Below are 21,746 nucleotides of genomic sequence, written 5' to 3' on the forward strand. Positions count from 1 at the left end.
GCCTAAGTCTAAGAAACCAAAACCTTCTGCAGGGTTAGTTCCTGATCTTGTTGGGGAACAGCCAGGTGGTGAAGAGACTGAGTTGTGCAGGGCATGGGGCAAAGTGAGAGATCAAAATGCCTTGATTTTCTTTGACACAGGTGCTAGAGCCAACTTTATTTCACCGGATTCGGCTGGCCGATTGGGGATCCGTGCAGAGGAGATGGGGCCTTTGTATGAGGCTAATATGGCTTGTCCTGGGTATGCAGAACCCGTTACTCCTATTATTGGGAAGCTCAAGCTTCATGTGCAGGGTTATGTGGACAGTGAGGAGTTCTACATCATGCCACTTGATGGATGTGATGTTTTGTTGGGTATGCCATGGTGCCATAGAGTACATGCGGTGGTGGATACATACAACAGGAAGATTACTTTGACTCATAGAGGGAAAGAGCATATTTTGGATGTAAAACTTAAAGGGGAATCTGTTCCTATTGTATCAGCTTTGGCAATTTCATCAGTAATGAAAAAGCATCTTTTCGCGTACTTGATTTTTGTAAAGGATGCAAAAGATGATGAGTCTAAATTTAATTTGTCTATGTTAGATAAAGATAGGACTGATTTCTTACGTGAGTTCCAAGATTGTTTTTCCGAGTCATTGCCAGGAGAACTTCCTTCGGAAAGGCCAGAAGATCATGCTATTGATCTAATTCTGGGGAGTACTCCACCAAATAGACCGTTGTACCGCGTTAGTGCAGCCCAACAAGAAGAAATTATGAGTCAGGTACAAGAGTTGTTGAATAAAGGGTTGATCCAGCCTAGCTCATCACCCTTTTGCTCACCTGTACTCTTAGTGCAAAAGAAAGATGTTCTTGGCGCATGTGTATTGATTACAGGGCGCTAAACAAGAATACCATCAAGAATCGATTCCCTGTTCCGAGGATCGATGACATATTGGACCGCTTAACAGGGCTCAACAGTCTTTAGTCGGCGGATAGACTTGAAAAGCGGGTATCATCAGATACGCATTAGACCCAAGGATGTGCACAAGACAGCATTTTGGACCACTTTTGGGCTATATGAGTTCATAGTTATGCCCTTTGATTTGACAAATGCTCCTGCCACATATTGGACCGCTTACAGGGCTCAACAGTCTTTATTCGGATAGACTTGAAAAGCGGGTATCATCAGATACGCATTAGACCCGAGATGTGTACAAGACAGCATTTCGGACCACTTTTGGGCTATATGAGTTCTTAGTTATGCCCTTTGATTTGACAAATGCTCCTGCCACATTTAACAGGATGATGGATAGGATTTTCCGGCCTCAGAGAGCGTTTGTGGACACATTCTTTGATGATATGATTGTGCATTCACACACAGAGGAGCATAGGAAGCATTTGGCCATTGTGTTTGAAGAACTCCGGAAGCATAGGCTGGTCATTAATGGCAAGAAGAGTGAGTTGTTCTTGTAAGAGATACACTTCTTGGGGCATATTGTGTCTAAGCATGGAGTCCGTATGGATCCTTCGAAAGTGGAAGCAATTCTCAATTGGCCAGATTTGAGGACCGTGCATGATGTACGCAGCTTTTTGGGATTGTGTTTCTAGTGCAGGCGATACATACGGTATTTTACTGAGATTGCTTCGCCCCTTCATGCCTTAACAAAGAAGGCAACTCCGTTTAGATGGGCTGATCAAGAAATTGCAGCCTTTAAAAAGCTTAAAGAAAAGCTTACTTCGGATCCCGTATTGGTATTACCGGATCTCCGAAAGGCTTTTGTTGTCCAGTGTGATGCACGTGGAAACAGCATTGGGGCAGTTCTCATGCAGGAAGGACATGTGATAGCCTATGAGAGTTATATATTGCAGAATGCCAAGAAGCATTTGCAGGTTTATGAGAAAGAGATGTTGGCTGTAATTCATGCTCTTTCTACATGGAAACACTATTTGCTTGGGGCTGATTTCACTGTGCAGACAGATCATCAGACCTTGCGTTATTTCCTCACGCAAACTAAACTTTCTGAGAAGCATATGTGATGGGCCAACTTTTTGTCTATGTTCCACTTCCAGATTGTGCATGTGGAAGGCAAAAAGAATGTTGTGGCAGATGCTTTGTCACGCAAGCCACAAGTCTCAGCAGTTTCACTTGCTTATCATCATGAGCTTGATGACATGAAAGAGCAGTATGCCCATGATGAGGATTTTGGAAGGCTCTATGATCAGATGTCTGAGGGTCAGCGACATGATCATTATACTCTCAGGGATGGTTTTTTGTTGATGCATGGTAGATTGTGTGTTACCAGGCATTTACGACTCAAGGTTATGATGGAAAGTCATGCTCTACCATATGCATGGTAGATTGTGTGTTACCAGGCATTTACGACTCAAGGTTATGATTGAAAGTCATGCTCCACCGTATGCAGGTCATAGAGGTATTGATGCCACGGTAAAAGCAGTTGAGACTTTCTTTAATTAGCCGACCTTGAGAAGAGATGTTGATGCTTTTGTTAGGCAATGCATCGTATGTCAGAAGGTGAAGTTTGACCGTCAAGAGACACCAGGGTTACTTCAGCCTTTACCTATTTCAGATAGACCATGGGAGAGCATTTCCATGGATTTTATATTTGATCTTCCAAGGACACAAACGGGGAATGATGGCATTTGGACTATCATATGCAGGTTCAGTAAGCAGGCTCATTTCATTCCCGTGCGTAAGACGATCAAAGTTTATCATATGGTGAAGTTGTTCATGGCGAACATCTTCAAGTATCATGGCTCTATCATTAGTGACCATGATCCACGGATGACGAGTTTATTCTGGAGAGGGTTGTTTGACAACATGGGTACAACTCTCAAGTCTTCGTCTTCGTTTCATCCACAAACAGATGGTCAATCGGAAGAGGCTAATTCTACAGTGTTAGATCTTCTTAAGTGTTGTGTCAGAGCACAAGCAACAATGGGAAAAGTATCTTCCTTTGGTGGAGTTTGCTTATAACAACACCGTCCATACCTCGACAGGCAAGGCGCCTTTTGAGATTGTGGAAGGAGGGAAGAAGGTACCACCCATTTTGCACACAAAGAATAAGATCTTTGAGGCTGATCAGTATGTGGAGAACATGGATGAAGCTTATCGGAGAGTTAAGTTGGCACTCCAGAAAACTCAGCAAAAGCAAAAGAAAGCAGCAGACTGTCACAGACGTGCATTAGAGTTTGCATTGGGTGATTGGGTTCTATTGCGATTTGAAAAAGCTAGGCTCAAAAAAATGAAGGGTAAGGAGCGCTTATTCCCTAAGTTGAGCATGCGCTATTATGGACCTTTTCAGGTATTGGAAAAGGTTGGTGAGGTGGCCTATCGCTTGAAGCTACCAGATCACTGGAGGATTCACAATGCATTTCATGTGAGTCTACTTAGACCTTTCCATGGGGATATGCCTGAGGATGTATCAGATGAGGCTCAGTCGGAAGTTGAGGAACTTGATGAGGTTCTTATTCTAGAGCAGATACTGGCACATAAGGAAAGAAGGTACGAGGTAAAGTTTCCCGCCGTCGCTATCTTGTGAAGTTCAAGATTTATTCATCGATGGATGCGAAGTGGATGGAGGAAGGTGACTTAACAGATTCACCTCAGGTTTTGCAGCTCTATCTCGATGCCTTTGAGTTGGAGCCGACTCTTGTTACGGCTCATTCAGGTTTAGCAGAGCATGAGTCTGGAGCATTGCCTGATGCTCAAGAGGGGGGGTAGCACCTCCACTCCCTTGATACGGACAGGCTCAGATGACATCTAGAGGTCGCTTGGTGCAGCTTTTGTCTCACCTGAAGGTACTGATGGCTGACAGTACATCTGTTTATGGGACTTCTATGATATATGTGTACTAGTCACATTGGATGTTGTGGTTGTGTATGGTTCACAGTGGTATACAACTTGGAGAACTACTTCACGATTGGTTTGCAGTGAATGTTGCTACATATGCATGGCTTAGAGAGATTGGGATGCTGATCTTGCCATATTGTACATTTCACTTTGGATATTTTGCTGTATCACCAGATTGCAATCGAGGACGCTTGCCATTTTTCAAGAGGGGGGTATGTCATGACCTTGTGAAAGTGGAACAGCATAAGTGTGAGCATGGTGGTTGGTGAGCAAGATAAATTTTTAAAGATGCATACTTGGGTGTTCGGACAAAAGTAATATGTGTGGACAACCCCAAGTGTGAAGGGGGACCAAGGTATTAAATTTTATAAGGTTTATAAACCTTGGGTGGCCCTGAGTTTTTTAAAAAAACTTTAAGGGAGGGCCACTAGGATATATATATATTTTTTTTCCGAGAAAAGATCCTTTCATTAGTTATATAAAAACGCCCGTAGGGCTACAAAAAATCCTCTCCTGCTGACAAGAAAAACAGAGCAGTGAACAAAGCAAGGCAGCCCGGGAGACTCTCCCTTCTGGCCATGCAAAAATAAGCCCGTGTCGTCAGCAAACTCAGCATGGAGCAGGTCCTCCCCCGGACTGGGAGCTGGAGTCCTCTCAAACCAACCTCCTCTGCCGTCAAATACATGCTCATAGCCTCAGCAAAGAAGAGAAATAGAAACGGGGCGAGAGGACACCCCTGTCGGACTGATCTGGTCAGCTCAAAACTCGGCCCCCGTCCTCCTGCAATCAACACCTGGCTACGAGCTGTGGAATACAGAGCCGCCACCCCTGTAATCCAACCTGGCTCAAAGCCCAGGCAAAGCATAGTGCCCTCTAAGAAACCCCAATCGACTCTATCGTATGCCTTCTCAAAATCGAGAAGCATCATGACCAAGTCCTCACCAAGAAATCTAGCTCGGGCCGTCGCCTCCCAGAAGGTGAAAATGTTGTCAAGGATACTACGCTCCTTGACGAATCCTGTCTGGGTATCATGAATCAACTCCCCCAGGAAGGGCTGGATCCTCAAACTCAAGGCCTTTGCTAAGACCTTGTAGACAGTATTGAGGATCGTAATAGGTCTCCAATGCCGAATATCATCTGATACTCCCTCCCCCTTGGGGATAAGAAAGATCAAGCCCTCTGAAAAGCTCTGTGGCATCACCCCAGTGTCCAAAACATATTGAAAGCCCCTGCGGAGGCCTGGTCCCAAAAGGTCCCAATAGCGCATAAAAAAGGCAGGCGTCAATCCGTCCTCCCCTGGGCAACTATGGCGCGGCAGGACTCTCAAGGCCTCAACAAGCTCAACCTTTGAAAGAGGCTCACCCAGAACTGTACGCATACGATCTGTGACCCTCCTCTGCACATGGGCCCACACACTCCCGAGCCTCAGTGGCTGGCTCCGCTGAAAGCAGGTCTCTATAGAACCCAGTGGCAATGGCTCTGATCTCCCCGGGCTCAGTAGCTACGGATCCGTCCGGCCTCCCAAGCTGACGGACTCCTACTCGAGCATGGCGGGGTCCAGTGATCTCAAAAAACTCCCCAGTCACTCTATCACCAAGCTGTGTCCACTGAGAGGCGTGGTGACGATAGTAAAACTCATGTCTCTGCACCTCTGCCTCTAACCTCCTGGCGTGCCTGGCTCAGCTGGGACGCCACCCACTCACATGCAGGCTGCTGCTCCTGAAGGCGCTGAAGCGAAGCAAGGCTGCGTCTCAGCCGATGCTCCCGCTCGCGAGTCTCTCTCAGCCGTGTCAAAGCTGCAGCGTGCAGAAAAGAGCTAAGCTCGATGAGTCCTTGGGCACACTGGCTTGCTGCATCCTGGTCAGAGCACTGACTATCATGCCAGATCCTCTCAATGTCCTCAGCGAGACTAGGATCTGTAAGTACCCTCTCTGGGATCCTCAACTGCAGGCTGGGCTCCCGTGTCCTCTCCTCAAGTGTCAAAATAACTGGCGCATGGTCTGAAAATGAGGTGTCAGCGAGAATGCCAAGGGAGCCCCCTCGCTCCCCTAACCAGTCGCCCACATAAAAGCGATGAATCCGTGATAGATTAGTCCCTCCCTGCCGGCGATCCAACCGAGAGAAACTAAGACTGTCGTGAGAGCGAGAGAAGGCCCCATGCTGCCATGCATCAATGATCCTCAGTGACATGCAAAATCGCTCCCAAGCTGCAAGCTCCGTGCCGTGCACTGTAACATGACTGCCTCCCACCCTATCGGCCGGGTCCTCAAGCATGTTGAAGTCTCCCCCGACACACCAATGTGCGGCCTCTGGCAATGCATCCGTAACTTGGGTCCAGAACTCTGCTCTGGCACTAGCATGGTTGGGCGCATAGACATTGAGCACGCCCAAGAGCTCATCATGCATCCTCAGAATGACATACTGTGCTCTACCAGGCACAATGATCCCTCGATCCACAATGGCCTGCCGCCATACATCTGCAATGACCATGCATACTCCTCCCTGTCCACCCAAAGGGCCAAACCCTGCAGACCAAAAGGTGTCCCATCTACCAGGCATCACCGAACCATATCTCCGGATCCTGCTCTCACCCAAGTGGTGCTCCTGCATCATCAAAATATCAATACTTCCACCAACCAGGCATCTCTGCAGCTCCTGCCTCAAGCAACCACGATAGCGTAAATAATGTGTTCCACCAAGGCCCTGTACATTCCATGAGATGATCCTCATGGATGACCTGCTGAGGTGGATGCTGTCTCAGCTGTACGGCGGGCCTTCGCAAGCGGCTTGGATGGAGAATAGTCCCCATCCGAGCGGCTACGAATCTGCCCACCCGGTGTGCTGCAAGAATCACGGATTAGGCGCCAGTGGCTGTGTCCCATGGTGACTGTGCCTCCTGCTCAGACAGAGCAACCTCGTGTATGCATACATATCCAGGGTCGCGTGCTAAGTCTGCCACTATGCGAACGACCAAGTGACGAATCCCTGAGGCATCCACACTCCCGGGATCCAAGAAAAAATGAGCCAACTCCCATAGTCGGCCTATCACATCTGTCACCTCCAGATCGCTCACATGGTGGGAAAACTCAACTGCCTAAGTCTTCAAAGTGCTAAGAGCGAGCTCCAGAGTCCACTCCCGGTCGCATGGGCCACAGAGAGGGAACGAGAAGGCCACCGCTGAATCAAGTGCCTCCTCCCCGCGGGCCGGAGGTATCATTACATGAACTCGGATGGGTGCTGGCTCATGGGGGCCCTCTGCTCCAAAAAGCCGTGTGAAGGAGTAATCAAAAGCCGTGTGAAGGAGTAATCAAAAGCCTCCGAGCGCTGTCTAGTGCCGAGGCGACTCAGCCGACTGCAAATAGATGATATCCGTGAAGCCCGAATCGGCATGGTAAGTCTCCTCTGCGGTGCTCGATCAAGATCGGTGCTCAGAGCCCTCCGGACTGCAGGTGAACACCAGGGGACTGCCAGGGCCTCCCGGGGAGCTGAGGCGGGCGCGAGGGGGGGGGGGCCGAGGGGGGTGGAGAAGGAGCCGTGGCCGAAACCGGAGCGGGGACGGGAGGCGGCGAAGGTGGAAGCGAGGCGGTAGGGGGGGATGGGGGTGGGGGGGGTGAAGGAGGGGGTGCTGGCATCTCCTGGTCCTCAGCCGTCGCAGGGGTCTCCTCTTGTAGGGGAGCAAAGCTGTTCCTCACGGGAACCCAGTGATGCTGAGACTGTGGTTGCTGCTGCATCCGTCTCTGGGCGTGCTGCTGTGGCTGTCTCCCTTGACGGCGCCCCTGTCCAGGTTGCCACTCCGAGGTCTCTATGGCCTGAGCAGGTGTCCCAGAGGTTGCCTGCCGAGCCGCATCTGTGGGCGGGCCATCAGGGGCCTGCTGCTGCGGTGAGGGTCGGGGTCTCCTGCGAGGACAGGCCTTGGCCAGATGGCCGACCTGCCTGCAAATAAAGCACTGGTTCGGGAGCCCCGAGAACTCCACTCTCTGATCAATCCATCCCCCCCCCCTATCCTAGGTAGCTGAATGACCTTCGGAAGGGAGGAGATGTCAGGAACCAAAACTCTGACCGAAGGTAGCCCAGTTGCTCTGGCCACCACTGAAGCTGCTATGGGGCCAGTCTCTAGCACCGAACCCACCAATGCTCCTAGCCTAGAAAGGAGCGGCAGGTACTCACGGCGGAGTCCAGGGAAGCAAACTGTAACATGGAAAAGGCGCTCCCCCTGCTCGGCCGTTGCTGGGTCAAAGCCATGCTGCCAAGGTCTAAAGAATGCCCGAGCACCCCTGATGTCTAGGGGACTCATGGCTAGGACCTTGGCCACACTTTGGGCAGTCTCGAACTCGATCTGGTAGTGACCACGGCCCAGTAGCTGAACGTTCATCTTGCCCACATCTGCAAGAAGGCGGGCCTGGAGAAGATCCCGGATCTCCCCTCTGCTGGGGCGAGTGCCGACTATACGGCAGATGGTGGAATGTGCCTTGAGGCATTCCACCTCTGCGGCGAGGCTCGCTTCCTCTTCTGGCGAAAGAGAAAGCCTGATGGGGGTATCCTCAGGGGCGGGCGAGGGGGCTGCGGGAGAGTCCCTCTGAGGTGGGGCGGGAGGAGCCTCCATCAGTGTCTGAAGCTAAGTCGAAGGTGGAGCGAAAGCGGAGAGTCTTGCAAGAGCCGAGCTGCACGCAAAGGACGGAGGGGGAAGGCGGAAGGCAAAAAGGAAAAAAAAAAAAGGAAGACCCCGGGGGGGGCGGAAAAATCAGAAAAAAAGGAGGGGGAGGTAAGGCGGCAAAGAAAAAAGCCCCTAGGGGGGAGGCGGAAACAGCGCGAAACAGAGGGCGGGGGGGGAAGATAAGGCAATGGCGGCGAAAGGGGGGGCGGGGCGCTGAAGAAAGACGGGAGGGCGCGAAGGAGAGGAGGAGGAGCAGGGGGCGACGGGCGCTGCAGCGCTGGGGCGCGTAGGACAGCCAGGCGGGGGAGGGGGGACGAATGCGAATGCAGGCGGGGGGGGGGGCAGACGCGATGGCGGGAGAGGGGGGAAGGCGTGCAGTCAGCGCGAACAAGGGAGGGGAGGGAGCGTGAGCTTCAGCGAGCGAATATTTCTGATCGAAGAGCTCAATGTTAGCTTTCGGATCCACTAGGTTAATTTTGTAGGGGGCTACTCTACTTTTAGAGTACACGCCTCCCTCTCCAGGCTCTCTCTTGCTTTTGAGAAGAAGGAGTCGACTGGCTGCGTGGAGAACAAGGTGGCTCTTAGCACAGAGGATTCACACACAGATCTGTGTCCCACAAAAGCAACACTCTGTGTTTCCCTCTGATCAGCCAAGACCATTCAGCAGGGCAGCCTTGAGCACACATCTGGCATATCCCATGTACATGGTTCCACAACTCAGCACAAACATACATCCACTGTCCAATCTCTGTTTCCAACCTTTCAATCTACCATACCCCTCCTCTCACAAGGGGCCAGATAACACAACTCTGCAGCAGACATAAGCCAATGGAAAGCAAGAAAGATGAACCAGTTCAGAGCTTACTAAATCAGCATGTGGTTTTGCACTTGTGGGACAGTTCGTATTAGTCTGTACTTGTTGACAACGACCGTCTGTACTCTTTCCCCTGCAACCACCTGACTGTTGCACCAAATAAACTCTGATAAAATCCCACGTGCAGCTGGAGATGCGCCGCCCTACTGTACAGAACTGACAGGTCGGTACCTACCTGTACTTGTCCGTACAGGACAGCAGAGTCTGATTGTACCTGTCCGTACAGAACTGTACAGACTGTACCTGTTGACTGGACTCTGTTTGCCTGCGCCGCCTGAACCAGAAGATATCCAGCTGACTGTACCTGCTGTCGTACAGCAGCGCATGCAACCACGATTGTACCAGCTGTTCGTACACCAGAACCTGCAGCACAACCGCCGCCAGAACCTGCAGCACAGCCTGTACTTGCTGTCAGCCTCTGTCAGCGCCGCCTGTACTTGTAGCAGCCGTACCTTGTACTTGCAGCACAGCCAACTGTACGGGTAGGCTACACGTGGACTGTACGGCCTGACTGTACGAGCACTTCTGTAAGCAGTCAAAAACACACAGTCACATATAACTTTTTAAATTACAACTTGGTTAAGAAACTTAAGTTGCATCAAGTCCCAAGTTCTCATAAGTATATAGTATCATTAGCCAATGGCTATGATAAAGATGAGTGGGATACTGTGATAAACCAATTTGGGATAAAGATTCAACCAAGTGATACGTCTGTCAACCGTAGATATAATTCTTAGGAGAGAATGGTTATTTTCATTGTGGAGAAAACACTTTCGATAAGCTATTTGCATAATACACTAACATTTTGAGTATAAAGAAAAGTTTATTACATTGCAGGGAGAGCACAATGTACCGTCTTCTCCTTTGATATGTAATATTAAGCTCCAAAAGCTTCATCTAGATAATGAAATAGAAAAAATGTTTTTGTGTTATGCAATGCCTTAATTTAACGATTTTGCTTCTCTTCTCTTCCACGCATGAGAACTTGCACGACTCCCCAAAAGCAAGAGAGAGAGAAAGATGAGAGAGGCGTGTAACTCCAAAAGTGGAGTGGCCTCTCTCCAAAATTATCCTAGGGCCCCAACTTTAATATTTATTAAAGTTCCCTAGGGGCCACTTAGGCCTAGGGGCCACCCATGAATAAAACATTAAAATTCATTATTGTTCTGGTCCCCCTTCACACCTGAAGATGTCCACACATCATTCTCTTTGTCCGGGCACCCCAAATGTGAATCATTTAATATTTTTGCTTAGCAACCACCATGCCCACACTCCAACTCAAAGGCCTCGAGATAAAGCTGCAAAACCTGAGGTGAATCTGTTAAGTCACCTTCCTCCATCCACTTCACATCCATCGGTGAATAGTTCTTGAACTTCACAAGATAGCGACGGGAAACTTTACCTCGTACCTTTCTTTCCTTATGTGCCTGTATCTGCTCTGGAATAAGAACCTCATTAAATTCCTCAACTTCCGGCTGAGCCTCATCAAATACATCCTCAGGCACATCCCCACGGAAAGGTCTAAGGAGACTCACGTGAAAAGCATTGTGAATCCTCCAGTGATCTGGTAGCTTCAAACGATAGGCTACCTCACCAATCTTTTCCAATACCTGAAAAGGCCCATAATAACGCATGCTCAACTTAGGGAATAAGTGCTCTTTACCCTTCATCTCCTTGAGTCTAGCCTTTTCAAAGCGCAAAAGAACTCAATCACCCAATGCAAACTCTAATGCACGTCTGTGACGGTCTGCAGCTTTCTTTTGCTTCTGCTGAGTTTTCTGGAGTGCCAACTTAACTCTCCGATAAGCTTCATCCATGTTTTCCAAATACTGATCAGCCTCAAAGATCTTATCCTTTGTGTGCAAAATGGGTGGTACCTTCTTCCCTCCTTCCACAATCTAAAAAGGCGCCTTGCCTGTCGAGGTATGAACGGTGTTGTTATATGCAAACTCCACCAAAGGAAGATACTTTTCCCATTGTTGCTTGTGCTCTGACACATAACATTTGAGAAGATCCAACACTGTAGAGTTAGCCTCTTCGGATTGACCATCTGTTTGTGGATGAAATGATGATGAAAACTTGAGAGTTGTACCCATGTTGTCAAACAACCCTCTCCAGAACAAACTCAACATCCATGGATCACGGTCACTAATGATAGACGTAGGCAAGCATATAGGAAGATCACTTTGACTCATAGAGGGAAAGAACATGTTTTGGATGTAAAACTTAAAGGAAAATCTGTTCCTATTGTATCAGCTTTGGCAATTTCATCAGTAATGAAAAAGCATCTTTCCGCGTACTTGATTTATGTAAAGGATGCACAAGATGATGAGTCTAAGTCTAATTTGTCTATGTTAGATAAGGACAGGTCTGATTTCTTATGTGGGTTCCAAGATTGTTTTTCCGAGTCATTGCCAGGAGAACTTCCTCCGGAGAGGCCAGAAGATCATGCCATTGATCTAATTCCTGGTAGTACTCCACCTAATAGACCGCCGTGTTAGTGCAGCCCAACAAGAAGAAATTATGAGTCAGGTACAAGAGCTTCTGAATAAAGGGTTGATACAGCCTAGCTCATCACCCTTTTGCTCACCTGTACTCTTAGTGCAAAAGAAGGATGGTTCTTGGCGCATGTGTATTGACTACAGGGCGCTGAACATGTATCCACCACCGCATGTACTCTGTGGCACCATGGCATACCCAACAAAACATCACATCCATCAATGGGGCATGATGAAAAACTCTTCGCTGTCCACATAACCCTGCAAATGAAGTTTGAGCTTCCCAGCATACCCTGGACAAGCCATGTTAGCCTCATATAACGGCCCCATCTCTTCTGCACGAATCCCCAATCGGCCAGCCAAATCCGGTGAAATAAAGTTGGCTCTAGCACCTGCGTCAAAGAATATCAAGGCATTTTGATCTCTCACTTTGCCCCATGCCCTGCACAACTCAGACTCTTCACCACCTGGCTGTTCCCCAACCACATCAGGAACTAACCCTGCAGAAGGTTTTGGTTTCTTTGACTTGGGCTCTCCTTTATTGTCAGAGTCCTTTTGGGACTTTCTCTTGGGACAATTAAAAGACATATGTCCCTCTTTTGTACAGTAAAAACATTTCCGAGCATCCCTCAAAGCCTATCTCTCCTCAGAAGTTCTCTTGGACATTGGCAACTTCTTATACCGCGTCTCTGTAGACCCTTTTGCATCACGCGAAGCATGCCCTGACTTTTCAGATTTCTTGCTCGAGTTCTTACTGCCTTTAAATTCAGATGAGACTCCAGTGAGTAACGCATTAGCTGTCATAGCATTGTCTATCATCTGTGACATGTTCGTTACTCGAGTCTTGATACAATAGTCACGCACTTCCTTGGGCAGCCCACAACAATACTTCTCTACCTGCTTAGACAAAGGCACTGCACGGTAAGAAGTAACTGGGAGTAAAGCTTCCCAAAACTGACACAAGAGCAGCTGGAGTTGCGCCGCCCTACTGTTCAGAACTGACAGGTCGGTACCTGCCTGTACTTGTCCGTACAGGACAGCAGAGTCTGACTGTACCTGTCCGTACAGAACTGTACGGACTGTACCTGCTGACTGGACTCTGTTCGCCTGCGCCGCCTGAACTAGAAGATATCCAGCTGATTGTACCTGCTGTCGTACAGCAGCGCATGCAACCACGACTGTACCAGCTGTCCGTACACCAGAACCTGCAGCACAGCCGCCGCCAGAACCTGCAGCGCAGCTTGTACCTGCTCTCAGCCTCTGTCAGTGCCGCCTGTACCTGTAGAGCAGCCGTACCTTGTATTTGCAGCACAGCCAATTGTACGGGCAGGCTACACGTGGACTGTACGGTTTGACTGTATGTCATGGCCCTGTGAAAATGGAACAACACAAGTGTGTGCATGGTGGTTGCTGAGTCAAAATATTAAATGATTCACATTTGGGGTGCCCGAACAGAGAGAATGATGTATGGACATCCCTAGGTGTGAAGGGGGGAACTGGAACATTAATATTTTGATGTTATATGTGTGGTTGCCCCTAGGCCTTGGTGGCCCCTAGGGAACTTTAATAATTATTAAAGTTGGGGCCCTAGGACAAGTTTGGAGAGGGGGCAACTCCACTTTTGGAGTGCATGCCTCTCTCTCTTGCTTTTTGGAGACATGCGTGTAGGCTCAAGCGTGGAGAGGAGAACGGAACTAGTTGGCTACTCTGCAGAGAAGATTAGCTGCTGAAAACTGTGTGAGAAAACAGGCCGTACACATCTGTACGACTGTAGGTTCATCTGTACGACTGCAGGTACAGGTGGCGTTGACAGGATTCCATACTGTGGGTGTTGGCGGCGGCTGTTGTAGGCGGGTGCAGTTGCTGGTACAGGCCGTACAGCACTGTACGACTGCAGGTACAGTGTACGGACGGGTCTGGAGCAGGCGGCGCTAGACAGTACGAGTGCAGGTGGTGTTGCAGGCGCAGACCAGTCCAGCAGGTACACACGCACGTGCAGCTGGAACTGCTGCAGTTCTGTCCAGACTGGTACGGACAGAGCCGTACGGCTGCAGGCGGCGCTTCTCTTGATACAGGCGGTGTTTTCTTGGTACAGTCGGTGCAGCATCAGAGAGCTGTAGGTTCAGCACTGAGGTGTATGCAGGGAGGAAGGTACAGACAGGTACACCCACACGTGTGAAGCAAAGTTGTTGAAACTAGTGTGCAAGTACAGACTGGTACAATCACTTCCTCCGGTGCAGATCCACGAGCTGATTTTGGTAAGCTCTGAATTTGTTCATCTACTTTTCTTTCCAATAGCTTATGTCTGCCTGCAGATTTGTGCTATCTGGCCCCTTGTGAGAGGAGGGGTATGGCAAATTGAAAAGGGTGGAAATAGAGAGATTGGACAGTGAATGTATGCTTGTGCTGAGTTGTGGAATCATGTGCATGAGATATGCCAGATGTATGTTCAAGGTTGTCCTGCTGAATAGTCTTGGCTGATCAGAGGGAAGCACAGAGTGTTGCTTTGAGACACAGATCTGTGTGTGTGAATCCTCTGTGCTAAGAGGTATTGTGGGCTGCCAGATTGGCCATACAGGTGTATTCTCTTGGCTGGTTTTGTTGTACTCAGCCTTTCATATTTTTGGAATTGAATAAAGAAATACCGCAAGGGGCGCCAAGCTTTGGGGCCAACAGGTGTCATTTAATTTTCAGAATTGGGGTACTCTAGCTTCAATCATATTTGTTTTCATATCTAGACTACAAGAGGACGGGTGACTGCTAGTCTACCGCACTTTGGTTTCTACCAGAGGCCGGTTTCAAGGTTCCGTTGCCGGGACCAATCATCAACTTTCTTAAGGGGGTGTTCTCGTGGTTGCCTCGAGGAAAGTCATCGCTGAAAAATTCAGCAAACATGTCTGATACAGAAGATGAGTACTTCTATCATGAAGAGGAAGAGCAAGAGACCTCTCCTGAGAGAGATGTATCTGAGGATATTCTTGCTGGAGAACAGGCTGTAGATGTTGAGCAATATGAGGATGTAACACAGCGAGAAGATGAGGATGATGATGCTCGGTTTAAAGATCGTTTGGCTGGTGTTATGGATGTATTTATGCAGCTCACACAAAGTGAGAAGTTTGCTGAATTTATGAGATCCCACACAGAGCTTGAAAAGAAGAAGAAGAAGGTGCGTTCTAAGAACCTTCCTCAGGGTCATAGTGGTGCCATCCCACAGGAACCATCTTTTGGACAGTTTCCGAACATGCAGCATGCTTATGGTGCTAATTATCAGAGTTCCTTCTTTGGACAGCCATCTATTCCTCAGCAGACTATGCATCTAGGTTATTTTGGTGGTGGCTCGGTGTTCCAATCTATGACTGGGGGTTATCCTCAGGGAGGCATGGGTATGCCAGGGCCTTTTGGAGCTAATTTTCAGCCTGGAATGCAGGGGAATATGTATGGTGGTATGCAGTCCAGAATGCAAGGAAATATGTTTCGGGGCATGCAACCTGGAATGCAAGCAAATATGTATAGTGGTATGCAGCCAGGTATGCATAATGGTATGTTTGGAAACATGGTTGGAATGTATGGCATGCCAGGTGTGGGAATGTTGACCCTATGATGGGCATGAATGTTGGGGGCAGCAATCTTGCGAAACCACTTCCATATGATAATCTAACGCCTATGGGAAAGGCGAAGGATTACAAGGAAGGGGGAGCTGCGGTGAAGTTTGATTCATTCAATGGAGCCAAAGATAAATTCAAAGCACTTACCTTTTTACAACAGTTTGATGCTGCTTTTTCTGGTGGGAATTACACAGAGTCCTCTAAGGTGAGGAAAGCTGCCACTTTTCTCAAGGGCAATGCTTTGCAGTGGTGGTCTACTCTTCTTTTGCAGGGCATAGCACCCACTACTTGGGTACAATTTAAACAGGTGTGCTCTTCCGTATGGCTCACATCTACATTTGAGGTGGATGTTATGACTGCATGGCACAAGTTGGATGCTTCAAAATGTGAGATTTTGGAAGATTATAACAAGAAGTTTTGGGAAGCTTTACTCCCAGTGACTTCTTACCGTGCAGTGCCTTTGTCTGAGCAGGTAGAGAAGTATTGTTGTGGGCTGCCCAAAGAGGTGCGAGATTATTGTATCAAGACTCGAGTAATGAACATGTCTCAGATGATAGAAAATGCTATGACAGCTAATGCGTTACTCACTGGAGGATCATCTGGGTTTAAAGGAAGTAAGAACTCGAGTAAGAAAGCTGAAAAATCTGGGCATGCTTCTCGTGATACTAAAGGGTCTTCAGAGACGAGGTATAAGAAGTTGCCAATGCCCAAGAGAACTTCTGAGGAAAGACAGGCTTTGAGAGATGCTCGGAAATGTTTTTACTGTACTGAAGAGGGGCATATGTCATTTAATTGTCCCAAGAGAAAGTCCCAAAAGGACTCTGACAATAAAGGAGAGCCCAAGTCAAAGAAACCAAAACCTTCTGCAGGGTTAGTTCCTGATCTTGTGGGGGAACAGCCAGGTGGTGAAGAGACAGAGAGTTGTGCAGGGCATGAGGCAAAGTGAGAGATCAGAATGCCATGATATTCTTTGACACAGGTACTAGAGCCAACTTCATTTCACCAGATTTGGCTGGCCGATTGGGGATTCGTGCAGAGGAGATGGGGCCGTTATATAATGCTAACATGGCTTGTCCAGGGTATACAGAACCCGTTACTCCTATCATTGGGAAGCTTCGGCTTCATTTGCCAGGTTATGTGGACAGCGAAGAGTTTTTCATCATGCCTCTGGATGGCTGTGATGTTTTGTTGGGTATGCCATGGTGCCACAGAGTACATGCGGTGGTGGATACATACAATAGGAAGATCACTCTGACTCATAGAGGGAAAGAACATGTTTTGGATGTAAAACTTAAAGGGGAATCTATTCCCTATTGTATCTGCTTCGGCAATTTCATCAGTAATGAAAAAGCATCTTTCCGCGTACTTGATTTATGTAAAGGATGCACAAGATGATGAGTCTAAGTCTAATTTGTCTATGTTAGATAAGGACAGGACTGATTTCTTATGTGGGTTCCAAGATTGTTTTTCCGAGTCATTGCCAGGAGAACTTCCTCCTGAGAGGCCAGAAGATCATGCCATTGATCTAATTCCTGGTAGTACTCCACCAAATAGACCGCCGTACCGTGTTAGTGCAGCCCAACAGGAAGAGATTATGAGTCAAGTGCAGGAGCTTTTGAATAAAGGGTTGATACAGCCTAGTTCATCACCCTTTTGCTCACCTGTACTCTTAGTGCAAAAGAAGGATGGTTCTTGGCGCATGTGTATTGACTACAGGGCGCTGAACAAGAACACCATCAAGAATCGATTCCCCATACCGAGGATCGATGACATTTTGGACCGCTTACAGGGCTCCACAGTCTTTAGTCGCATTGACTTGAAAAGCGGGTATCATCAGATACGTATTAGACCCGAGGATGTGCATAAGACAGCATTCCGAACCACGTTTGGGTTGTATGAGTTCTTGGTTATGCCCTTTGGTTTGACAAATGCACCTGCCACATTTAACAGAATGATGGACAGGATTTTCAGGCCTCATAGAGCATTTGTGGGCACATTCTTTGATGATATGATTGTGCATTCACAAACTGAGGAAGAGCATAGAAGGCATTTGGCCATTGTGTTTGCAGAACTCAGAAACCATAGGTTGGTTGTTAATGGCAAGAAGAGTGAGTTCTTTTTGCCAGAGATACATTTCTTGGGGCATATTGTGTCTGAGCATGGAGTCCGTATGGATCCAGCAAAGGTGGAAGCAATTCTTAACTGGCCAGACCGTGCATGATGTACGCAGCTTTCTAGGATTGTGTTCCTATTACAGGCGGTACATACGGTATTTTGCTGAAATTGCTTCGCCTCTTCATGCCTTGACAAAGAAGGCAACTCCGTTTAGATGGGTTGATCGAGAAATTACAGCATTCAAAAAGCTCAAAGAAAAGCTTACTTTGGATCCAATATTGGTGTTACCGGACCTCCGAAAGGCTTTTGTTGTCTAGTGTGATGCATGCGGAAGTAGCATTGGTGCAGTTCTCATGCAAGAGGGACATGTGATAGTCTATGAGAGTAGAATATTGCAAGATGCCGAGAAGCATTTACAGGTTTATGAGAAAGAGATGTTGGCTGTAATTCACGCTCTTTCTACATGGAAACACTACTTGCTTGGGGCTGATTTCACTGTGTAGACAGATCATCAGACCTTGCGTTATTTCCTCACGCAAACTAAGCTTTCAGAGAAGCATATGCGTTGGGCAAACTTTTTGTCTATGTTTCACTTCCAGATTGTGCATGTGGAAGGCAAAAAGAATGTAGTGGCAGATGCTTTGTCACGCAAGCCACAGGTCTCTGCAGTTTCACTTGCTTATCATCATTAGCTTGATGAAATGAAAGAGCAGTATGCCCATGATGAGGACTATGAAAGGTTGTATGATCAGATGTCTGAGGGTCAGCCACATGAGCATTATACTCTCAGAGATGGGTTTTTATTGATGCATGGCAGACTGTGTGTTACGAGGCCATTGCGACTCAAGGTTATGATTGAAAGTCATGCTCCACTGTATGCAGGTCATAGAGGTATTGACGCCACGGTAAAAGCAGTGGAGACTTTCTTTTATTGGCCAACCTTGAGAAGAGATGTTAATGCCTTTGTGAGGCGATGCATCGTATGTCAGAAGGTAAAGTTTGACCGTCAAAAGACACCAGGGTTATTACAGTCTTTACCTATTCCAGATAGACCTTGGGAGAGCATTGCCATGGATTTTATATTTGATCTTCCACGGACACAAACGGGCAATGATGGCATTTGGACTATCATATGCAGGTTCAGTAAGTAGACTCATTTCATTCCCGTGCGAAAGACGATCAAAGTTGATCATATGGTGAAGTTGTTCATGGCGAACATCTTCAAGTATCATGGCTTACCTATGTCTATCATTAGTGACCGTGATCCACGGATGACGAGTTTGTTCTGGAGAGGGTTGTTTGACAACATGGGTACAACTCTCAAGTTTTCATCGTCATTTCATCCACAAACAGATGGTCAGTCAGCAGAGGCTAACTCTACAGTGTTGGATCTTCTGAAGTGTTATGTGTCAGAGCACAAGCAACAATGGGAAAAGTATCTTCCTTTGGTGGAGTTTGCATATAACAACACTGTTCATACCTCGACAGGCAAGGCGCCTTTTGAGATTGTGGAAGGAGGGAAGAAGGTACCACCCATTTTGCACACAAAGGATAAGATCTTTGAGGCTGATCAGTATGTGGAGAGTATGGATGAAGCTTATCGGAGAGTTAAGTTGGCACTCCAGAAAACTCAGCAGAAGCAAAAGAAAGCTGCAGACCGTCACCGACGTGCATTAGAGTTTGCATTGGGTGATTGGGTTCTTTTGCGCTTTGAAAAGGCTAGGCTCAAGAAGATGAAGGGTAAAGAGCGCTTATTCCCTAAGTCGAGCATGCGTTATTATGGGCCTTTTCAGGTATTGGAAAAGATTGGTGAGGTAGCCTATCGTTTGAAGCTACCAGATCACTGGAGGATTCACAATGCTTTTCACGTGAGTCTCCTTAGACCTTTCCGTGGGGATATGCTTGAGGATGTATTAGATGAGGCTCAGCAGGAAGTTGAGGAACTTGATGAGGTTCTTATTCCAGAGCAGATACTGGCACATAAGGAACGAAAGGTACGAGGTAAAGTTTCCCGTCAGTATCTTGTGAAGTTCAAGAACTATTCACCGATGGATGCGAACTGGATGGAGGAAGGTGACTTAACAGATTCACCTCAGGTTTTGCAGCTTTATCTCGATGCCTTTGAGTTAGAGCCGACTCTTGTGGCTCATTCAGGTTCAGCAGAGCATGGGTCTGGAGCATTGCCTGATGCTCAAGAGGGGGTTAGCACCTCCACTCCCTTGTTACACACAGGCTCAAATGACATCTAGAGGTCGCTTGGTGCAGTTTTTATCTCACCCGAAGGTACTGATGGCTGACAGTACATCTGTTTATGGGACTTCTATGATATATGTGTACTAGTCACATGGGATGTTGTGGCTGTGTATGGTTCACAGTGGTATACAACTTGGACTACTACTACGCCATTGGTTTGGAGTGAATGTTGATACATGTGCATGGCTTAGAGAGATTGGGACGCTGATATTGCCATATTGTATATTTCACTTTGGATATTTTGTTATATCACCAGAAGGCAATCGAGGACGCTTGCCATTTTTCAAGAGGGGGGTATGTCATGGCCCTGTGAAAATGGAACAGCACAAGTGTGGGCATGGTGGTTGCTGAGTCAAAATATTAAATGATTCACATTTGGGGTGCCCGGACAGAGAGAATGATGTATGGACATCCCTAGGTGTGAAGGGGGGAACTAGAACATGAATATTTTAATGTTATATGTGTGGTTGCCCCTAGGCCTTAGTGGCCCCTAGGGAACTTTAATAATTATTAAAGTTGGGGCCCTAGGACAAGTTTGGGGAGGGGGCAACTCCACTTTTGGAGTGCATGCCTCTCTCTCTTGCTTTTTGGAGACATGCGTGTAGGCTCAAGCGTGGAGAGGAGAACGGAACTAGTTGGCTGCTGCAGAGAAGATTAGCTGCTGAAAACTGTGTGAGAAAACAGGCCGTACGCATCTGTACGACTGCAGGTACAACTGTACGGCTGCAGGTACAGGCGGCGCTGATAGGATTCCATACTGTGGGTGTTGGCGGCGGTTGTTGCAGGCGGGTGCAGTTGCTGGTACAGGCCGTACAGCACTGTACGACTGCAGGTACAGTGTACGGACGGGTCTGGAGCAGGCGGCGCTAGACAGTACGAGTGCAAGTGGTGTTGCAGGCGCAGACCAGTCCAGTAGGTACACACGCACGTGCAGCTGGAACTGCTGCAGTTCTGTCCAGACTGGTACGGACAGAGCCGGACAGCTGCAGGCGGCGCTTCTCTTGATACAGGCGGTGTTTTCTTGGTACAGTCGGTGCAGCATCAGAGCTGCAGGTTCAGCACTGAGGTGTATGCAGGGAGGAAGGTACAGACAGGTACACCCACACGTGTGAAGCAAAGTTGTTGAAACTAGTGTGCAAGTACAGACTGGTACAATCACTTCCTCCGGTGCAGATCCACGAGCTGATTTTGGTAAGCTCTGAATTTGTTCATCTACTTTTCTTTCCAATAGCTTATGTCTGTTGTAGATTTGTGCTATCTGGCCCCTTGTGAGAGGAGGGGTATGGCAGATTGAAAAGGGTGGAAACAGAGAGATTGGACAGTGAATGTATGCTTGTGCTGAGTTGTGGAATCATGTGCATGAGATATGCCAGATGTATGTTCAAGGTTGTCCTGCTGAATAGTCGTGGCTGATTAGAGGGAAGCACAGAGTGTTGCTTTGAGACACAAATTTGTGTGTGTGAATCCTCTGTGCTAAGAGGTATTGTGGGCTGCCAGATTGGCCATATAGGTGTATTCTCTTGGCTGGTTTTGTTGTACTCAGCCTTTCATATTTTTGGAATTGAATAAAGAAATACCACAAGGTGCGCCAAGCTTTGGGGCCAACAGGTGTCATTTAATTTTCAGAATTGGGGCACTCTAGCTTCAATCATATTTGTTTTCATATCTAGACTACAAGAGGACGGGTGACTGCTAGTCTACCGCACTTTGGTTTCTACTACCAGAGGCCGGTTTCACTGTACGAGCACTTCTGTAAGCAGTCAAAAACACACAGCAGCGAGTCGATTTTGCTTCTCTTCTCTTCCACGCATGGGAACTTGCACGACTCCCCAAAAGCAAGAGAGAGAAAGATGAGAGAGGCGTGTAACTCCAAAAGTGGAGTGGCCTCTCTCCAA

General features: G+C 47.9%; 1 protein-coding gene across 3 annotated transcripts in view; it reads left to right on the top strand.

The window, feature by feature from the left end:
- The window catches only part of LOC147604011 (uncharacterized), a 73,289-nt gene that overhangs the window by 33,504 nt on the left and 18,039 nt on the right, over positions 1 to 21,746 (top strand). The window lies entirely within an intron of this gene.

This window comes from Cibotium barometz, chromosome 62 (genome assembly GCF_041138505.1).
Source record: "Cibotium barometz isolate CiBa-2024 chromosome 62, ASM4113850v1, whole genome shotgun sequence".
NCBI lineage: Eukaryota > Viridiplantae > Streptophyta > Polypodiopsida > Cyatheales > Cibotiaceae > Cibotium > Cibotium barometz.